Source organism: Engystomops pustulosus, chromosome 6 (assembly GCF_040894005.1).
Source record: "Engystomops pustulosus chromosome 6, aEngPut4.maternal, whole genome shotgun sequence".
In the NCBI taxonomy this organism is placed as follows: domain Eukaryota; kingdom Metazoa; phylum Chordata; class Amphibia; order Anura; family Leptodactylidae; genus Engystomops; species Engystomops pustulosus.
Genome location: NC_092416.1, coordinates 165898829 through 165905906, shown reverse-complemented (window position 1 = coordinate 165905906; position 7078 = coordinate 165898829). Strand labels below are relative to the sequence as shown.

The window sequence follows — 7078 nt, the reverse complement described above, 5'->3', positions numbered from 1 at the left end:
CTACACTATACCCCACCCACTCTGTTCTTACATTATTACACTATCCCACCCACTCTGTTCTTACATTACTACACTATACACCACCCACTCTGTTCTTACATCAGTACACTATCCCACCCACTCTGTTCTTACATCACTACACTATCCCACCCACTCTGTTCTTACATCACTACACTATCCCACCCACTCTGTTCTTACATCACTACACTATCCCACCCACTCTGTTCTTACATCACTACACTATCCCACCCACTCTGTTCTTACATCACTACACTATCCCACCCACTCTGTTCTTACATCACTACACTATCCCACCCACTCTGTTCTTACATCACTACACTATCCCACCCACTCTGTTCTTACATCACTACACTATCCCACCCACTCTGTTCTTACATCACTACACTATCCCACCCACTCTGTTCTTACATCACTACACTATCCCACCTACTCTGTTCTTACATCACTACACTATCCCACCCACTCTGTTCTTACATCACTGCACTATCCCACCTACTCTGTTCTTACATCACTACACTATCCCACCCACTCTGTTCTTACACCACTGCACTATCCCACCCACTCTGTTCTTACATCACTACACTATCCCACCCACTCTGTTCTTACATTACTGCACTATCCCACCCACTCTGTTCTTACATCACTACACTATCCCACCCACTCTGTTCTTACATCACTGCACTATCCCACCTACTCTGTTCTTACATCACTACACTATCCCACCCACTCTGTTCTCTTACATCACTACACTATACACCACCCACTCTGTTCTTACATCACTACACTATCCCACCCACTCTGTTCTTACATTATTACACTATCCCACCCACTCTGTTCTTACATCACTACACTATCCCACCCACTCTGTTCTTACATCACTACACTATCCCACCCACTCTGTTCTTACATCACTACACTATCCCACCCACTCTGTTCTTACATCACTACACTATACCCCACCCACTCTGTTCTTACATCACTACACTATCCCACCCACTCTGTTCTTACATCACTGCACTATCCCACCCACTCTGTTCTTACATCACTACACTATCCCACCCACTCTGTTCTTACATCACTGCACTATCCCACCCACTCTGTTCTTACATCACTACACTATCCCACCTACTCTGTTCTTACATCACTACACTATCCCACCCACTATGTTCTTAAATCACTACACTATCCCACCCACTCTGTTCTTACATCACTACACTATCCCACCCACTCTGTTCTTACATCACTACACTATCCCACCTACTCTGTTCTTACATCACTACACTATCCCACCCACTCTGTTCTTACATCACTACACTATACCACCCACTCTGTTCTCTTACATCACTACACTATCCCACCCACTCTGTTCTTACATCACTACACTATCCCACCCACTCTGTTCTTACATCACTACACTATCCCACCCACTCTGTTCTTACATCACTACACTATCCCACCCACTCTGTTCTTACATCACTACACTATCCCACCCACTCTGTTCTTACATCACTACACTATCCCACCCACTCTGTTCTTACATCACTACACTATCCCACCCACTCTGTTCTTACATCACTGCACTATCCCACCTACTCTGTTCTTACATCACTGCACTATCCCACCCACTCTGTTCTTACATCACTACACTATCCCACCCACTCTGTTCTTACATCACTACACTATCCCACCCACTCTGTTCTTACATCACTACACTATCCCACCCACTCTGTTCTTACATCACTGCACTATCCCACCTACTCTGTTCTCTTACATCACTACACTATACACCACCCACTCTGTTCTTACATCACTACACTATCCCACCCACTCTGTTCTTACATCACTACACTATCCCACCCACTCTGTTCTCTTACATCACTACACTATACACCACTCACTCTGTTCTTACATCACTACACTATCCCACCTACTCTGTTCTTACATCACTACACTATCCCACCCACTCTGTTCTTACATCACTACACTATCCCACCCACTCTGTTCTTACATTATTACACTATCCCACCCACTCTGTTCTTACATCACTACACTATACCCCACCCACTCTGTTCTTACATCACTACACTATCCCACCCACTCTGTTCTTACATTACTACACTATACACCACCCACTCTGTTCTTACATCACTACACTATCCCACCTACTCTGTTCTTACATCACTGCACTATCCCACCCACTCTGTTCTTACATCACTACACTATCCCACCTACTCTGTTCTTACATTATTACACTATCCCACCCACTCTGTTCTTACATCACTACACTATCCCACCCACTCTGTTCTTACATCACTATACTATCCCTCCCACTCTGTTCTTACATCACTGCACTATCCCACCCACTCTGTTCTTACATCACTACACTATCCCACCCACTCTGTTCTTACATCACTACACTATCCCACCCACTCTGTTCTTACATCACTGCACTATCCCACCCACTCTGTTCTTACATCACTACACTATCCCACCCACTCTGTTCTTACATCACTGCACTATCCCACCCACTCTGTTCTTACATCACTACACTATCCCACCTACTCTGTTCTTACATCACTACACTATCCCACCCACTCTGTTCTTACATCACTACACTATCCCACCCACTATGTTCTTAAATCACTACACTATCCCACCCACTCTGTTCTTACATCACTACACTATCCCACCCACTCTGTTCTTACATCACTACACTATCCCACCTACTCTGTTCTTACATCACTACACTATCCCACCCACTCTGTTCTTACATCACTACACTATACCACCCACTCTGTTCTCTTACATCACTACACTATCCCACCCACTCTGTTCTTACATCACTACACTATCCCACCCACTCTGTTCTTACATCACTACACTATCCCACCCACTCTGTTCTTACATCACTACACTATCCCACCCACTCTGTTCTTACATCACTACACTATCCCACCCACTCTGTTCTTACATCACTACACTATCCCACCCACTCTGTTCTTACATCACTACACTATCCCACCCACTCTGTTCTTACATCACTGCACTATCCCACCTACTCTGTTCTTACATCACTGCACTATCCCACCCACTCTGTTCTTACATCACTACACTATCCCACCCACTCTGTTCTTACATCACTACACTATCCCACCCACTCTGTTCTTACATCACTACACTATCCCACCCACTCTGTTCTTACATCACTGCACTATCCCACCTACTCTGTTCTCTTACATCACTACACTATACACCACCCACTCTGTTCTTACATCACTACACTATCCCACCCACTCTGTTCTTACATCACTACACTATCCCACCCACTCTGTTCTCTTACATCACTACACTATACACCACTCACTCTGTTCTTACATCACTACACTATCCCACCTACTCTGTTCTTACATCACTACACTATCCCACCCACTCTGTTCTTACATCACTACACTATCCCACCCACTCTGTTCTTACATTATTACACTATCCCACCCACTCTGTTCTTACATCACTACACTATACCCCACCCACTCTGTTCTTACATCACTACACTATCCCACCCACTCTGTTCTTACATTACTACACTATACACCACCCACTCTGTTCTTACATCACTACACTATCCCACCTACTCTGTTCTTACATCACTGCACTATCCCACCCACTCTGTTCTTACATCACTATACTATCCCACCCACTCTGTTCTTACATCACTACACTATCCCACCCACTCTGTTCTTACATCACTACACTATCCCACCTACTCTGTTCTTACATTATTACACTATCCCACCCACTCTGTTCTTACATCACTACACTATCCCACCCACTCTGTTCTTACATCACTATACTATCCCTCCCACTCTGTTCTTACATCACTGCACTATCCCACCCACTCTGTTCTTACATCACTACACTATCCCACCCACTCTGTTCTTACATCACTACACTATCCCACCCACTCTGTTCTTACATCACTGCACTATCCCACCCACTCTGTTCTTACATCACTACACTATCCCACCCACTCTGTTCTTACATCACTACACTATCCCACCCACTCTGTTCTTTTACCAAGGACCAGCATCTTACCTCAATACTAATATATGAAATTCAGATGTTATAGGTCCCCCCTTTACCACCGTCATGTTTCCCCTTTACCTATGGCTCCGGGGGTTGCAATAGTCATAGGAAGTGCAATAGAGACCCTTCTGCCATCCAGACTTCCAGTTCTATAATCAAAAGAAACATTTTGTAAAACACTTTAACTTACTATTTTCCTTCTGAAGGTTTCTAGATTATAGGTAGAGGGAGCAATGTTTGAGGGTGGATATAGAGAGGGTATATTAATAGATATACGGTATGTGCACTGTAGGGGTCTTATAGGCTTTTGTGTTGTATCCACGGTGCGTACTCAGTAATTGCTGATGTATTATGCTTAGTGTACATTTTTGAGCAATGACTCCTGTACATACATACTACAAATGGGGGAGTATATAAAGTCCTCTGTATACCCTTGTGTAAATATATTGTCTCTCTTGATTGATGTATGTTATTTGCCATAATATCCAGATGTAAATCTAAGCTTTACAACTCTTGGGGGAAGGGGGGGGGGGGGTTGTCTTTGTTGTGTGACTGTAAAATTGAAAAATATTCTATAAAATAGATTGGATTTGAAAAAAAGATATACAGTATGTACCATATGAAAAAGAAATTTAGGTAAGTAAATGGTTTAAACATTGGGGCTCATTTACTAAGGCCCGTTCCAGACTTGCGAGTGTGATGGGATGAACTCGCATCACACTCGCAACGCATGCTGCCGGGATCGCACGGCCCGAACGCTGCACCGCGGGAGTGAACTCAGCATGTCAGTTCACTCCCGGTGTGCAGCGTTCGGGCCGTGCGTTCCCGGCAGCATGCGTTGTGAGTGTGATGCGAGTTCATCCCATCACACTCGCAAGTGTGGAACGGGCCTAAGGGTCATGGATCGCACTTTCGTCAGACTACATCTTTTTCAGGGAATTGCACTGCTTGGACAGGTATTTAACAGGACAATCCGACTAATTCGAACTAAGCGGGGGATTTAACTTTCAAATTGTGTCGTAAGCCAAGCACTTATATACACCATGAAGAAGAAGGTGAACTCTGTCGGACGTGAGCGGGGAATCGACACATGCAGGATATCGGGCGCACCATCTTAGTGACTCGCGGCACAGTGCATTATCGTCGGATAACTCCGCAGACCGGGTAAGTAAATGTGCCCCATTAAGTATATATATACACATTCTTAACTTGACTTTGTATGTACGTCGGAACACATATTTATATTAGTGTAACTCCAGAAAAATTATTTTTTGGTTCCAGTGACTATTGGACCTTTTAAACGTTAGTTGTTAAGGGAACAAGGATTAACAATTAAGCTTCATTAGAGACCCTAACAGCTTGAGCATCATATCCGGGGGCTTTCTTTTCATGCAATATTCTAACTAGTAACTAGTTCTAGAAAGGGGAACAGTTTGTCTAAATGGGGACGGGGGACATGTATATGTGTGTGTACAATTTAACCCAATTTAAACCCAATTTGGGGGACTTTTTGTTCTAATGATGTCATATAATAACTGTATATACGTGTACAATGAACAATTAGTCCTTGAAATGGCCATGGTTCTGTTTTATTTGGATCTTATCTTTGCGCATAGATATTTTCACACACAATTTCTGATGTTTCTCTCTTGGCGATTCAGCTCTCCCCGATACCGTGGTTCCTGTTTTTGGAACAATGCTCCATTCCTGTATGGCGGTGCCAGGATGTGAGTTTCGGGTGAGGTCAGCAGGTAGGACAGCTGTAGAGGAAAGGGGATTACATGGAAACGCCCCGGCATCTGACTGCGAGATTAGACTTTCGTGCCTGTATGAAGCAAGTTCATTACCCTCCACACTCCAGCTAGGAAAACATCTGCTAACTATGCTGATGTTTCCTGTCTGACTGTGGGGGAGGATCTAGAGAGGATGTAAAGTGCTCGGCTACACACAGCTCACATGTAACATTCAGCTGCACACAGGACGGACATCCAGGGCTGTGCCGGGGACCCCCAAGGTAATTTCATGGAGGGTTTCAGGGGGTGTCAGTGCTGGGCGAGGCGCAGCGTGTACTGGGTGCTCAGCATTTGTTTGAATAGCAAAGATTTTATTAGCTGGGAACATGTCTAAGCTTCATTTTCTGCAGTTTCTCTGGCTATAGAGAGGCAAGACCAGACAGATGTTGCTTTGTATGAGCTGCACATGAGAGCACGTTACATGTAGTAATAGCTATAATTACTTCTCTCACTAGATAATCCTCTGTATTCCTACCGGTCATTAGAGAAGTATCTTCTATGGATCGTAGCGACTGGGTAGTCTTTATGTGCTCCATGGTCACTTAATATTGCCTGTTCTTAAAGTAAACCTCAATTTTTAAACAAGAGAAGACGTTGGGGCAGATATGAGAAAAGGGCAAAAAGAAACCAATCCCAGAGGATCCTTGAAAGTGTTAGGTTTTCCTTTGATTCCTTGCGATGGGGAAGAATATCTATAATATCTATAATTCTGTAATACTGCATTTAGTATAAATCCCAATCCGTTAGACTCCCAGAAGTCTGTAACTTATCTTCTAACCTTGGTAGTAAGGTAAGGGGCAATACCAGGATCAGGGGTAATAATCCATCAGACAAAATCTCATGTGCCCTGGGCTGTATGAATATTATAGCTCCTACAAGTCTACAATCACTTCCTACATATGATATTAGAATCAGATTCCTGGGGAATGGGGGATTAGTTAGTTCTGCTTGGTTTCAGGACCCTTGGGGGACCTTCAAAGGTCCTTAAATGGCTCTTGTGTACATGTGCATTGAGAGCTGGAACAAATATACAGGTAGTCCCCGGGTTACGTACAAGATAGGTTCTGTAGGTCTGTTCTTAAGTTGAATTTGTATGTAAGTCGGAACCGTATACTGTATTTTATAATTGTAGCCCCAGCCAAAATTTTTTTGGTCTCTGTGATAATTAAGTTTTAGAAATG

The 7078-nt window shown here is 43.7% G+C and overlaps 1 protein-coding gene and 1 long non-coding RNA gene across 3 annotated transcripts in view; one reads left to right on the top strand and one right to left on the bottom strand.

The window, feature by feature from the left end:
* Positions 1 to 4113: 4113 nt before the first annotated feature.
* On the bottom strand, positions 4114 to 5938 carry LOC140064908 (uncharacterized). The gene is made up of 2 exons (XR_011847829.1): positions 5735 to 5938; positions 4114 to 4253 (listed from the first exon to the last, which is right to left on the bottom strand). It is a non-coding gene; the product is annotated as an uncharacterized lncRNA (long non-coding RNA).
* A 5-nt stretch (positions 5939 to 5943) lies between these two features.
* Positions 5944 to 7078, top strand: part of LOC140064906 (CMP-N-acetylneuraminate-beta-galactosamide-alpha-2,3-sialyltransferase 2-like) — a 48143-nt gene continuing 47008 nt past the window's right edge. For both annotated transcript variants that reach the window (XM_072112229.1, XM_072112230.1), the window contains exon 1: positions 5944 to 6118. The gene's annotated coding sequence lies outside the window, so the exon portion shown is untranslated. The remainder of the gene's footprint in view (positions 6119 to 7078) is intronic.